The sequence below is a fragment of the Dasypus novemcinctus genome, chromosome 8, assembly GCF_030445035.2.
Source record: "Dasypus novemcinctus isolate mDasNov1 chromosome 8, mDasNov1.1.hap2, whole genome shotgun sequence".
Taxonomy (NCBI): domain Eukaryota; kingdom Metazoa; phylum Chordata; class Mammalia; order Cingulata; family Dasypodidae; genus Dasypus; species Dasypus novemcinctus.
Window position 1 is genome coordinate 19948198 of NC_080680.1, and position 14646 is coordinate 19962843.

The window sequence follows — 14646 nt, forward strand, 5'->3', positions numbered from 1 at the left end:
GAGGTAACTCCTGAGAACTTCAAGGGGAAAAGGTGACAGGATCCCTGAAGTAAGACAAATAAGAGTGAGGAGTAGGAGGGAGTGTCACCCCCAGCAGCCATCCCATATTCTTCTGTGCCATGCTCCAGAACTCCTCTTCCTGCATTCTTCACTGCCTTTGATATTCCTTTATCTCCTTGGGACCATAGCTCAGTGTGGTAGTTTGAAACTGTATGCACTCCAGAAAAGCATGTTCTCAAAGTTAATCCATTCCTGTAAGTGTGGACCCATTTTAAGTAAGACCTTTTGATGAGGCTGCTTCATTAAGGTGTGGCCCAGGGTGGGTCTTATTCCTCTTAACTGGAATCCTTTATAAGAGAATGAAATTCAGACAGAGAGAAAGCCACTGAAGCAAGAAGCTGAAAGCAACAAAACCAGAAGAGACCAGCGGATGCCATCATGCGCCTTGCCATTTGCCTTTCCATGTGACAGAAGTCCAGTATTGCTGGCAGCTGGTCTTTGGGGAGACCGGAGCTGGTCTTTGGGGAGCTGGTCTTTGACGATGCCTTGATTTGGACATTTATCTCAGCCTAAAAACTGTAAGCATGTAAGCTACTAAATTCCCATTGTTAAAGCCAGTACATTTCATGGTAACTCTTTGAGCAGCTTAGCAAACTAAAACACTCAGATAATATAATAACAAATTGAGTCCTCCTCCTTTACTGTCCCTGTCTATTATTGAATAGAACTGACTGCGTACAGGCAACTGAGAAAGAGAAATGGTGGCAATTTCTTTATAGTTGTGTAGTTATATTTTCCCTGGAACTTTAGAAACCACCAAAGCTGTCTGCCTTACTGTGGTAGTTCTCAACTAAATTCAGCAAGTACGTTTAGTAAATCCACGAAATGGCATTTGCTTTACTAAATATCATGTTTATATTGACTCTGATTTTATTTATTTTAGTCTGATTTGTCTGAAATTTTCATAACATTTCATACTTTTGCAGTATAAATATATATAGTACATAGTATTTTGCAGAACTCTGGAAAATGTGAAGATCACTGCTATTTTCATTCCCAGGTATTTCAAGTCTAATGGACATGATCAGCATTTCATTCCACTATTGAAGTCTAATTGTGATGGTTTCTTATGTCTTTATATGTGCTTGTTTTGGGGAGAGTGGTCACTGTCTCCTGAGTCATTAATATGAATACACCAAACTTATTATTAAACTTCCCTGAATGAAAATTTGCTTCTTCTCAAAGGGCAACATGAGATACCATTTGTGTTCCTGGCTAGGCTTTATCTTTTAAATTTCACTTCATTTAGGTGGGCTTCTGCTTATATCACATTAAATTGTATCCGGTTGGTTTCTAGTAAGTTGCCACTGCTCAAACAGGCCAGATCAAGACATTTATTGTCAATTAGGAACAGGATGTTTGAGATGTTTAGTGATGTTCTCCGGATGAACTGTTTTATGTTTTCTGTTCATTTTGTTTTATTTTTTTCTGTTTTATGATCATGGTAACTTTTCAGTTAAACTATAACTTTAATTGAGTTGGCTTAGGTAATAGTACATTGACTATATCCCCTTTTTTAACCCCTCCCTTCCTTATGCCACCCCTACCCTCACACTCTCCTATTGTGCCCCAGCCTGAGTCTGGAGAGGAAGGAGTTTTTAGGTCTGTGTGTTAGAGATGTATTTCTAAGACATAGGCTCACTGTATTTCAAATCTAAATTGCCTGGGCAGTGCTCCTTGGGACTTTTAAGGGTAAATCCCTAGGAAAAGTAAATTTAAACAATCATGGTTTTTTGCGTTTGCTAGAAAATAGCCACTGCTGAGGAACATGTGGATGTCTGGTCTACATGTGGTTGCACAATCTCTACATCTGTTCTGAAGTTCAGTTGTTTCTCAGACCAGATGTGCGTTTCTTGAGGGGCCTAAAATATCCCTCCTAGGATCCAGGCATTGAGAACTGGTAGTTGTAACTGAGTTACTTTTTTTTGATAGAGAGATTGTTCTACTTTGTCTTAGTTTGACTACTGTTCCTATTAGATCTGGTTCTGTTTAATATTGACAACACTGGAGTTTCTATAAATTAGCAGCATGGCAAAGGAACCAGGCATATGTAAACCCATAAATCTTGATTTCTAGGTCTTTGAAAGTTGTGTGGTTCAAATAGTCCTTTACTCTGTGGTAGATATAAGGAGTACTTATAAAAATCCTGACTATCAGAATGTTCTCATAGTTCAATTGAAATTACAAAATAATTCCAGATGAGTCACTTTTAGGAATCAAAATATCTGGACCTGTCCTGGCTCTGCTAGTGAGATTTTTTATAAATTATATGCCCCCCCATTTCCATATCTTAATTTTTAAAAAGTTAGTGCTACTGTAATTGAGTACTTAGTATGTCCTTTCCATGCATGACCATTAACTATTTATGACTCAGTGAAGTGGAATAGTAATAGCTATATATTATCATAATATCTATATATTATTACCCTGTTTTATAAATGTGAGAACTTTTTTTTTTTTTTAAAGATTTATTTATATATTATTTATTTATTTAATTCCCCTCCCCTCCCCTGGTTGTCTGTTTTCTGTGTCTTTTTGCTGCGTCTTGTTTCTTTGTCCGCTTCTGCTGTCGTCAGCGGCACGGGAAGTGTGGGCGGCGCCGTTCCTCGGCAGGCTGCTCCCTCCTTCGCGCTGGGCGGCTCTCCTTATGGGTGCACTCCTTGCGCGTGGGGCTCCCCTACGCGGGGGACACCCCTGTGTAGCAGGGCACTCCTTGCGCGCATCAGCACTGCGCACGGGCCAGCTCCACACGGGTCAAGGAGGCCCGGGGCTTGAACCGCGGACCTCCCATGTGGTAGACGGACGCCCTAACCACTGGGCCAAAGTCCGTTTCCCTAAATGTGAGAACTTACACAAGTAAGCAAGTAAGTGGCAGACTATTTTGGGCCTAGGTGTGACTTTAAAATATACTACCACCAGTTTAACTTAAGGCTGGGTTATCTTGAAGGCTCTTAGAATTCTAAAATCTGGGAAACGGACTTTGGCCCAGTGGTTAGGGCGTCCGTCTACCACATGGGAGGTCCGCGGTTCAAGCCCCGGGCCCCCTTGACCCGTGTGGAGCTGGCCCGTGCGCAGTGCTGATGCACTCAAGGAGTGCCCTGCCACACGGGTGTCCCCCGCGTAGGGGAGCCCCACGCGCAAGGAGTGCACCCATAAGGAGACGACCAGCGCGAAGGAGGGAGCAGCCTGCCGAGGAACGGCGCCGCCCACACTTCCCGTGCCGCTGACGACAGCAGAAGCGGACAAAGAAACAAGACGCAGCAAAAAGACACAGAAAACAGACAACCGGGGGAGGGGAGGGGAATTAAATAAATAAAAAATAAATAAATAAATCTTTAATAAAAAAAAAAAGAATTCTAAAATCTGTGAGATACCCCAGTGACCCTCCAGAAACCCATCAAGTGAGGAAAAAAAAGTTTAAATATTCAGGTATTAAGAGATCAGTCCTCTATCATTTATATTGAATAAATATTCCAACTAGATTAAATCTAATGGTACATGAGCAGCACCAAATACTAGTTTGTGGGAGGTGTTTTTAATCGCCTCCTGTCACCCCCTAGGGATTCCCACCCTAGGGTTATGGAGATGGCTGAACACAGAATGCCCTGCCCTGAACAGATGAGGTTGACAGCAGTTTATTAGTTGATATACTCACGGCCCAAGGGAAGAGGACACCACATACCATACCAGGCCACACAGGACTTGCACTCAGGAACAGAGTGAACCAGCAGGAGCTGTGGGAGGCAGGCTCTGAAGTAACAAGAGGGTGACGTAGAATGTGATTGGCTTGTTTGAATAATTCCTGAGATTGGCAGGGGACTGAAACCTGCTCCTTGGTGATAAGCAGAAACTGTACCTGATTCCTGTGATAAGGAGAGTTGTTTGACTAGGGGCCTTATCCATGGGAACAGAGCAGGGAAAGGGACTTGCAGTTCGGCCATTCCAGGCTCTCCTGATTTCACCAGATGTCAAGGCAGTACATAATATTGGGCCTTAATTTTAGGCCTTACATCACAGGAGGTCATGGTATTATTCAAATATTAGTCTCGAAGTGGTAAGGTATTGGGAAGCAGATGTGGCTCGACCAGTTGAGTGCCTGCCTACCACATGGGAGGTTCTGGGTTCTGATCTTGGTGCCTCCTAAAGAAGATGAGCAGATGCTACAAGCCAGCAGATACTGCAGCCTGCAGGGAACGGATGTGGTTCAGGCTATTCGGCACTCACCTCCCATGTGGGAGGTCCTGGGTACAGTTCCCGGTGCCTCCTGGAGAAGATGAGCAAACCATGAGCAGACAGACAAGAGAACCATCGGGGGGAGGGTAGCTAAAAAATAAAGTAAACAAATCTTTTGGAAAAAAAAAAGATAGGGTGTTATTAGGGATTACTTCTGCGAAATGGCTCAATAAAAAATGAGGAAGAGCATAAACCTTTTGCGTTATATTTTTTCTGCTTTTTTGAGTTTTTAATAACAAGTACACATTAGTTTTAAATTTAAAAAGAAAAAAAAAAAGGAACAAAAAGTTATCCGGGGGGAAGCGGATGTGGTTCAACTGATAGAGCATCTGCCTGCCATATGGAGGGCCCAGGGTTCTATACCCAGGGCCTCCTGACCACGTGGGTCAGGAGCTGGCCCATGTGGTGAGCTGGCCCATGAGCAGTGCTGATGCGCACAAGGAGTGCCCTGCCACGCAGGGGTCCCCTCACATAAGGGAGCCCCACATGCAAGGAGTACACCCCGCAAGAAGAGCAGCCCTGTGGGAAAAAAGCGCAGCCCACCTAGGAGTGGTGCTGCACACATGGAGAGCTGACGCAGCAAGATGACGCAACAAAGAAGAGATGCAGTTTCCCAGTGCCGCCTGATAATACAAGCGGACGCAGAAGAACATACAGTGAATGGACATAGAGAGCCGACAACGGGGGTGAAGGGGAGAGAAATAAATAAAAATAAATCTTAAAAAAAAAAAAGTTTTGACTATTTGGAGCCACTTACCTGTCCAAAAAAAAAAAAAAAAAAGTTATCCATGGTTCCTGGTGGTTTATCCCAAGCAATATTCAAATTAGGAATGGATATTTCCTAATGGATATAATGGTGTTCATTATAATATATTGTATAATCAGAAAAAATGAGAACTCAGTTGTCTAGCCATTAATGAATAAGCAAATTATGGCATATGTACTTTATGAAATATTACATTGTCATTTTGTATAGCGTATGAAATAATGTAGAAAATGTGTATTAACCTAAGTTAAAAAGTCGGATGCAAAATGTGATACAAAATGATAACAGCTATGCAAAATATATATTCATTACACATATATTAGATTAGAAGGAACCTGGAAAATGAAATGTTAGTATAACAAAATGAGAGGTGGCTTTTTCCTTTAATTTGTTGCTTTTATTACATAGAATTATGGTAATGTGTTTTTATGGTGTAGTATCTTTTAAAAATCATCTTTATTGAGTTAAATTTTACAGACAATAAAATATGCCCTTTTTAATTGTACAACTTGATAGTTTTGACATTTGTATACATCTTTGTAACCACCACCACAATTAAGAAACATTTCCATCACCTACAAAATATAAATTTATCTCTTTCCCTTTTACAGTCATTCCTCTCATGGTTGGCCTTAGTCAACCACTGATCTGCTTTCTGTCACTGTAAATTAATGTTTCCTTTTTGTATAATTTTGTGTATACAGAAAAATGTAGTATATGCTCTTGTGTCTAGCTTCTTTCACTTGGCATAATGTTTTTGAGGTTTATTCATGTTGTAAGTTATATGAGTACTTAATCCTTTTATTGTTGAGTATTCCATTATATAGATATATCAGATTTTCTTCTCCATCCACCTATTGTTAGCCATTTGGATTGCTTTTAAATTTTGGCCATTATAAATAGAATTTCTGTGGACATTCTTGTACAAGTTTTGTATGGTCATATGTTTTCATTTCTCTTGGATGAATACCTAGGTTTGGAAATGCTGGGTTGTGTGAAAGTATATGCTTAGGGAAGCAGCTATGACTCAATCAGTTGGGCTCCCGTCTACCATATGGGAGGCCCTGGGTTCATGTCCCGGGGCCTCCTTGTGAAGGAAGGCTCGCCTGCACGCCATGGAGAGCCACCAACCTGCAAGCACCGTGGAGAGCCGACTCAGTAAAGTGACACAACAAAAAGGGAAACATATGAAAACACAGAAGAGCACGCAACAGATGGACACAGAGAGCAGACACAAGCAAACCGCAAGGGAGAGGGGGATAAATTTTTTAAAAAATTACAGAGACACAGAAGAACGCACAGCGAATGTACACAGAAGAGCGGATGGCAAGCAAGCTGCATGGGGTGGGGGATTAAAAAAAAAGTATATGCTTAACATTATAAGAAGCTGCCAAATACTTTACGTTCCCCCAGATAATTCCAGTAACTTCACATGTTCACCAATTTTGTTTTTATTCTAGCCATTCTCATGGGTATATAGTGGTATCACATCGTGTTTTTTTTTTCAATTTTTAATTTTTAAATTAAGCATTGATTCCCACCCCTCCTGCCCCTGCTGTTTACAAATTCATTTCTGAGTTGCAAAGATTATTTCCCCTTCCCCATGTTTTTAGAATTTTCTGTATTCACCATTCAGTCTTTGCTGCCACAATCAGACAGTGTGAGGCCCTTCATTTTCTTGCATCTGTAGTGGAAACCTCTTTGTGGTTTTTAATATGAATTCTTTGATGATTTGACATTATCTCTTTGTATTCCTTTAGCTTCTTTTTGTGAAGTGTTTTTTCAAATATTTGCTCATTTTAACAAAATTAATTTTCTTCTTATTGAGGTGTGATTTTTATATACCAGATACTGTATGTATTTATTTAGAGAAAATATTCACTCAGTTTGTGATTTGCCTTTTCATTTTCTTAATGGTATACTTCAAAAAAAACATATATTTAAATTTTGATGAGTCTAATTTGTCAGTTTTTCTTTTTACAGTTCATACTTTTTGTCCCCTATGACATTTTTGCCTATCTCAAGTTTATGAAGATTTTCTTCCAAAAGCTTTAACTTTTACATTTACATATATGTGATCTATTTTGAGCTAACTTTTCAGTAGCTTTTGAGGTAAGGGTCAAGGTTCCTTTCTTTCCAAATCAATATCCAGTTATTTCAGCAGCATTTATTGAAAAGACTATTTTCCCATTGAATGTAAGTCCTTTGTTCTTTTTGAAAATTATCTTCACTATTCTAGATCTTTGGATTTCCATATAAATTTTAGAATCACCTTATCAGTTTGCTCAAAAAGCCTGATGGGATTTTTATTGGGATTGCATTGAAATCTATAGAACACTTTGGGGAAATTTGACATCTTATTAATATCAGGTATTCCAGTTCATGGGCGTAGTATAGCTGTCTACTAATTAAAGTCTTTTTTACTTTCTCAGCAGCATTTTGTCACTTTTAGTATACAGTTCTTATGCATATTTTCTTAAATATTTCATATTTTGGGATACTTATCAATTTTAAAAAATGATTTTTTAAAATTTCGTTTTCCAGTCTTTTGCTACTGGTATAAGAAATATATTTGTTTATTAACTTTGTGTCCTGAGACCTTACTAGGCTTATTAGCTTCTCATAGATTCTTTATGATTTTCTACATAAATGATCATGTTTTGCTTTCCAATTATATGCCTTTAATTTATTTTTCTTGCCTCATTGCACTGGCCAAAATCTCTAGTGCAGATTTATCTTCTGAGCCCTACATGACCAGATGCCCAAAGTGAGCCCCCAGACTGGGCCCAGCACCTGATCTTCCTGTGAGCTCCAGATGGCAAGGGAGGATAGTGGGGGCCTGGGGCCTGCAGCCTACAAAACGACACAGCCGATATGTCATTTGAGGAGCTGTTGGAATTGCAGAGCCAAGTGGGGAATAAGACGCACAAACATTTAGCACTAGGAAGCAAGGTTCTAGACTACCTGTCCAAAATGCATGTGTTTTAGATAAACATAGGTTTTTGGAAATGTCACCATGGTCCAGGTGCCATGTTTGTGTCAGTTTGTCCCCATCAATAAGAAAGTGATCTAGGACCCCAGCTATGGTGATCTGTCAAGGGAATATAATCCTGAGATGTTTGACAGAACATTTCAATTCCTGAATGACATCCAAACCAAAGACAAATAGATTGTGAAAAAGAAGTTGAAGAAACACTGGTCAGGGGAGGAGCATGATAAACTGCAGCAGCTCCTTCAGTGAATGAAACAGCAAGAAGTGTCACAGCAAGAATGAAAGTAGGAGCAGGAGCTGTGCCTGGCCCTGAAGCAGAAGCTGTACTTCCTGAAGAAATCTGAGCAGCACCAGTTGGCTCTCGCTGAGAAATTCAAAGAACCGAAATGCAGCAAGAAGCTGGAGAGTTTCTTGAATCAAAAGAGGTGTGCAAATGCAAGCAAGGACAGGAGACATCTCCCTTTGGGCAAAGAGTAATAAATAATAACTATCCTCGCCTCTGCCACTGTCCCAGGAGGCATGGTCTTTGGGTCTTGGACTTGGACTTAGCCTGTCCTCCTGGCTCTTTCCCATTCAGGGGCAAGGATCACAGCTGCCTTTGAACTAAGTTGGCTCAAAATCTAGGGGGCTCTTGGACTGCCCTTATGGCTGGACAAGGAGAATATCTCAGCCTCCTACCATGCCCTACTGCCTCTGCCTGGGTCCCCCTTTTTTTTTTTTTTTAATCATGTCCGCATGTCCTTCTTACACCCTTCTTACCTTAAACCACATACTCTTGTGCAGAAGAAAAGTATCCAGTGAGTAACCTTGGCCCAGTAAAGGCCACAAAGTCTGTTCATGGCTCCCAGGGCTGGAACTTTATGTAGGATCCCTTTCATAAGCATTTCTGTCACTCCTCTTTTTTTCTGCTTTTTTAATGGGATTTGTGAGTGGCTTAGAACTACTGTTTTAGTGGGCCATGTATGGAATAGGCAACAAATCCTAAGGCTCCTACAAAGTGGGAAATTACATCAGAGACCCTCCCTATGTAAGTTTGGGCCCTCAAAAGATGACACCATTATTTAAAGTATGAACCAGTCCCACAGAGGAAAAACTCACCCACTTAACTTTGGTTATAGAAGCAGGGGGAGGAGGCAGAAAGCTTCCCCAGTAATGTGTAACCACACCTACCCTCATACTGTTTGGGACTAGAATTCATATTTCTATGTGGCCTGGAAAATCTTCAAGGGGATAATTTACTTTAAAGTGGAGTCAGGTTGGTAGAGCCTCCAGGCACCTGGCAAAAGCAAATGTAATCCTCTCTTAAGAATTATTCTTTAAACCCAGTCCTCAAGGAATTCCTTCAGATAAAAACTGAAGAATATGACCTTACAATAAAAACAAAGTGCACAGGGAAAGAAACCACCATGAACCGGAGTCATTTAGAACATTAGTCAATAGAGACTGAGATGAGATACTGGAGTTATAAAATACAAAATAAAAATATTTTACTTATGCTTAAAGAAAAGTATGACTAATGAAAGGAATATAAAAAATGATCAAACTGGTTTAAAAGAAGTAAGTAAAACTTCAAAAAATGAAAAATACACTATTTAAAATTAGAAACTGTGTGGTTACATAGCAGATTAGACATACCTGAAGGAAGAATGAATTGGAAGTAGGTCTGAAGAAGTTAAACAAATGGAGTACAGAGACACAGAGAAATGGAAACTAAGGAAAAGAGATTAAAAAATATGGAAGGTAGAGAAGGTTTGATATATATAATCAAGAGTTCCAGAAGGAGAGAATATTTCAAAAAGGTTGAGAATTTTCTATTATTGATGAAATTTATAAACCCTAAGAGTTAGGAAACTGGTTCAGTTAATCCCAAACATGACACAAACACACACATAAAAAACCTAGATAAATCATAAGAAATTGCAGAATGGTAGAAAGACCAAGATCATAAAACCAGCCATAAAGAAAGACCTTACCTGCAAAAGAAGACAAGTAAATTAAAAAATAGAAAATCTATAACTTGATGCTCTGTGGATGGGGGAAAGATGTAGTTCTGATGACAGAATGGAAGCTGTAATGTAATAATGAAATGTGAAGTATCAAATGTATTTCTACCCATGATTGTAAGTCTTAGAGCTGTAGTTACTGAGATAGTTTGTCTTGCTGTGAGGGATCCTGTGCTAAGGATCTCCAGTGGCATGTATCAGTTTTCCTTTAAAACCAAAGACATGGATTCCAGCTGATAAAAGCAGAAAAAGACTATTAAGCTACTGGGCTCATAGAACCAGTAGGCTGAAGAGAATCTCCAAAGGAGGGGTGCGTGTGTGGGGGTAGGAGGTGGCAGGAAGAATTAAAGTCTGAGCAGTCTGAAGCACCCTGATCTAACTTCAGAACTAGAGTGTTGATGTGAAGATGCTACTGCTGACACCAGATTATGTTTTCCACTTTCCCTTTTACTTTGCTTTAGAGATCAAGAAGTTCCAGGCAGAAGCATCTGATTGATCAGTCGTTGGCCCCCTGGCTGCAAGAGGGGAAAGCTAGGAAGGCAAGCATCTGGTGGGAGGTGGATTCTTGTCCATCTAGATTTGTGAGTTTCCCAAACATGGGAACGGGGTCAGATGGTGGGTGGTTAGAAAACATGATCTATGTCTGCTACAAGGCTGTTTTGGCCACCCTAAACCTTCAAACTGCTACTTTCTCCCCTCAACCAGGAACTAGATGGATATTAGACCTAGGGAGAAATCTTTCATCCTTTCACGATTAAGTGTGATGTTGGCAGGTTTTTCATATCTGTCCTTAATCAGGTTAAGGATATTCCTATTTATAGTTTACCGTAAATTTTTTATATCATAGAAGAATGTCAAATATTGTAAAATGTTTTCCTGCAAAAGTTGCTGTTTTTTCTCATATTGTCTTTGTTCTTTCTTCCTAAATTCTGACTTCTTTTGATTGATTTTTTCTGTTCTACTATGTCACCACTATTACCTTTTTAGTCATACCTTTTCATCTTTTTAGTGGTTGTTCTAGTGCAGGAGTTTTTAACCCTTTTTGTTCCACAGACCCCTTTGCCAGTCAGGTGAAAACCATGGACCCCTTCTCAGAATGTCACAGCAGATAGTTTTATGAAACTCAACATCGGCATGTCTTTAAATTAATTTTAGGATTATTCAAAATTACATTTTACAACTTTCCCATAGTTTCAATACCTGATACATTTCAACATCTGTTCAAATGGTCATTTTCGGCAAGCATTTAGAAATTTGAGTTTCCCACGGTATTATAAAACCATCTCCACCATCCTTACCAACCTTTTTGCAGAGAGTTATCCACTGCGCTCAAAACACGCTACATCAAAATAAAAATCATACTAAGGGAAATGGATGTGACTCAAGTGATAGGGCCTCTGCCTACTATATGGGAGGAACCAGGTTTGATACCTGCAGTCTCCTGGTGAAAAAGAAGAAGAAAAAGCATACCTGCATGGTGAGTCAGTGTCCCACATGGGGAGCCGAGTGCCCACATGATGAGCCAGTGCCCACGCAAGCGAGTCATGCAGCAAGATGATCATGCAACAAAAGAGAGACGAATGGGAGAGTCAAGGTGAAGTGCAGCAGAGACCAGAAACTGAGGTGGCACAATTGACAGGAAACCTCTCTCCACATCAGAGGTCCTCAGGATGGAATCCTGGTGAATCCTAGAGGAGAAAGCTAAGAGAAGACAAAGAAAGAAATAGATACAGAAGATCACACAGCAAATGGACACGGACAGGAAAAACAGCAGGGCAGGTGAGTGGGAGGGGAAGAAAAAAAAGACAACTTCTATTATTAAAAAAAAAAATCATACTAAGTCCACACTATACTGCATTTTATTTAATAAATATATCACACCCACACCATCACGTTCCCCACAAAAATGTTTTTAAATGCATAAAATAAAATTACAAAGGAAATCAGTTACATATACTGAAATGCAGTTACTAAAATAAACATATGATATAATGCTATACATATGTGCTGCTTTTGTAATACATTAAATAATAATCCAATATATCAAAAATATAGGAAAATTAAAGTTAAATTTAATTTTTTAAAAGACTTGTCAGTGTGCGACTTGTTGTTTATCTTGAATAAGAACATTAAATTCTGGTGTAGTGTTTGACAAGGCATTATGCTTATCATGTTGTACATCTAATCGAGTTGGCTTTTTTCAATTCAAGCTCACAGACTCCTTGAGATCTTTCCACAGACCCCTTGGTTATGAGCCCCTTCTCTAGTGTAGCACTGTCTAATAGAAATGTAATGTGAGCCACAGCTGTGAGCCTTCTATGTAGTTTTAATTTTCTGGTAGCCACATTAAAAAGTAAAAGCAAAGAGGTGAAATTAATTTTAAAATGTTTTATAAAATAGAAAAATATTTAATATTTTATAAAATATTTTATTTTAAAATAAAAATATGAACATATGTATTACCAAAATATTATTTCAACATGTAATCAATATAAAAATATGACACATTTCTTTCTTTTTCTCATACTAAGTCTGAAGTTCAGTGTGAAGTTTATACTTAACAGCACATCTCAATTTGGATGAGCTACATTTCAAGTTCTTAATTGCCACATGTGGCTAGTAGCTGTTGTATTTAGTATTTTTTAGTACTTTAGTACTTTTAGAGTTCTAGAATTATTAACATTCATCTTTTGTAATATTACATGAATACAAGTATTACTTGCAGCTACAATGTATAATATATACTTGTGTATATGTATATATTTTGGTATGAGAACCTCACAGCAGTTTATACTTGTTTCTCTTCTCCCAGCCTTCTCATTTATTAAGGTAAATTTACTTAAAAAACGGATAAACCCCACAATACGTTGTTATTAGTTTTGCTTTAAATAATCATTTTTTTAATGAAATTGGAAAATGAGGAAAAAACTTTATTTACCCACATACTTACCATTTTAAGCTCTTTCCACTTCTTTGTGTAGGTACACATTTCTGTTTGATATCATTTTCCCTTTCTCTTGAAGGTCTTCCTGTAAAGTTGCCTGTAGTGCAAGTCTGATGTTGACAAATTCTCTCAGCTTTGTCTGTCTGAAAAAAGACTTCATTTCACTTTGATTTTTAAAGACTGTTTTCCCTGGATATAGAATTCTAGTTTGGGAATTTTCTGTTTTATTTTCTTTGTTCATGGTACTTTTTAAAAAGGTAATTCCATTTACTTCTGTCTTACATAGTTTCTGAGACAGCTGTTGTCATTCTTATCTTTGTGACTTTTCCCCTCTGTATGGATGCTTTTAAGATTTTTTTTTTCTTTATCACTGTTTTTCAGAGTATGTTGGTGTTTCATGGTGTGGTTTTCTTTGTGTTCAGCCTACTTGAGATTTTTTTGAGCTTCCCCTATCAGTGTTTATAGTTTTCATCAAATTTGGAAAGATTTCAGCCATCATTTCTTCAAGTGCTTTTTCCATTCTACCCACCTTTTCTAGGACCCTAGCTGCATGTATGTTTGACCTTACTTGATATTTTCCCTAAGGTCACTGAAGTTCTTGTCATATTTTTCTCTTTCTCTCTCTCTCTGCTTCATTTTAAATAGTTTCTGTTGTTGTCTTTAAGTTCAGTGATCTTTCTTATGTAATGTTTAATCTGCCTTAATTCCATTCAGTGTATTTTCCATTTCAGATATTGTGTTCTTTGCCTAGCACTTCTGCATAGTTTTTTTTATATCCTTTCTTTCTGTCTTCATTATAGTTATGTTTTCTTTTATCCTTATAACATATACATTAGTGGTGTTAGGACTTTGCTAATTTAATCAACTCTGACATTTCCAGTATCTTTCTTTAGACTTATCATCTTTTTGGTTATGGGTTGTAATTGCTGCCTCTGGGCATATCTAGTATCTTTTTGTTAGATGCCATATATTGTAAATGTTTCATTGTTGATTGTTTTTGGTTATATTGTCTTCTTTTCCAGAGAGTTTAGTTTTATTTTGGCAGTTTTATTTTATGTTCAGATTAGTTTCATCCTTTCTAGGCTTTGATTTTACTCTTTTGTTAGGGTGGGTGTATAGTAACCTTTTTGCCAGGGCTAATTTTTCTCAAGTCTCTATTGATTGCCCCAACTGTTAATTGAGGTCTTTCTTCTCTGAGTAGATGAAGTTCAAATTTCTCTCCCTCTTGGTGTGAGTGCTGGGAATTGTTTACCTTATAGGTCCCCTGGTAGTTGTTCTTCATCCTTGTGGAGTTTCACCCTGTTACATGTTCACAGTTTATTATGTAGCCTAAGATTCACAGGTCTACATGTTGGTTTCTGGAGCTTCTTCCTCTGTCTAGCTCCCTTCTTTACCCCTCAATTTCCAGCTGTCTTTGTCTTCCCGTGCTCCAGTCTCCGTCTCCTTAATTCAGTGAGACTTTACGTGCTTTGCTTGCAATAGCTCTCCCTGTTCCATGGTTCAGAAAGTGCAGCCAGGCGGAAAGCCAGGCTGGTCAGAGGACTCATCTCACTGGTTTTTTTACTTTCAGGGATCACAGTCTAGTGCTGCCTCTTGTCAAGTCTCTGAAAACATTTTGTCCAACTTTCTAGTGTTTTTGCATCAGGGA

The 14646-nt window shown here is 38.7% G+C and overlaps 1 protein-coding gene and 1 pseudogene across 3 annotated transcripts in view; both read left to right on the forward strand.

The window, feature by feature from the left end:
- Positions 1 to 14646, forward strand: part of FANCC (FA complementation group C) — a 306236-nt gene that overhangs the window by 133832 nt on the left and 157758 nt on the right. The gene's annotated exons all lie outside the window — the stretch shown is intronic.
- On the forward strand, positions 6175 to 9771 carry LOC139439430 (ribosomal RNA processing protein 36 homolog pseudogene; annotated as a pseudogene).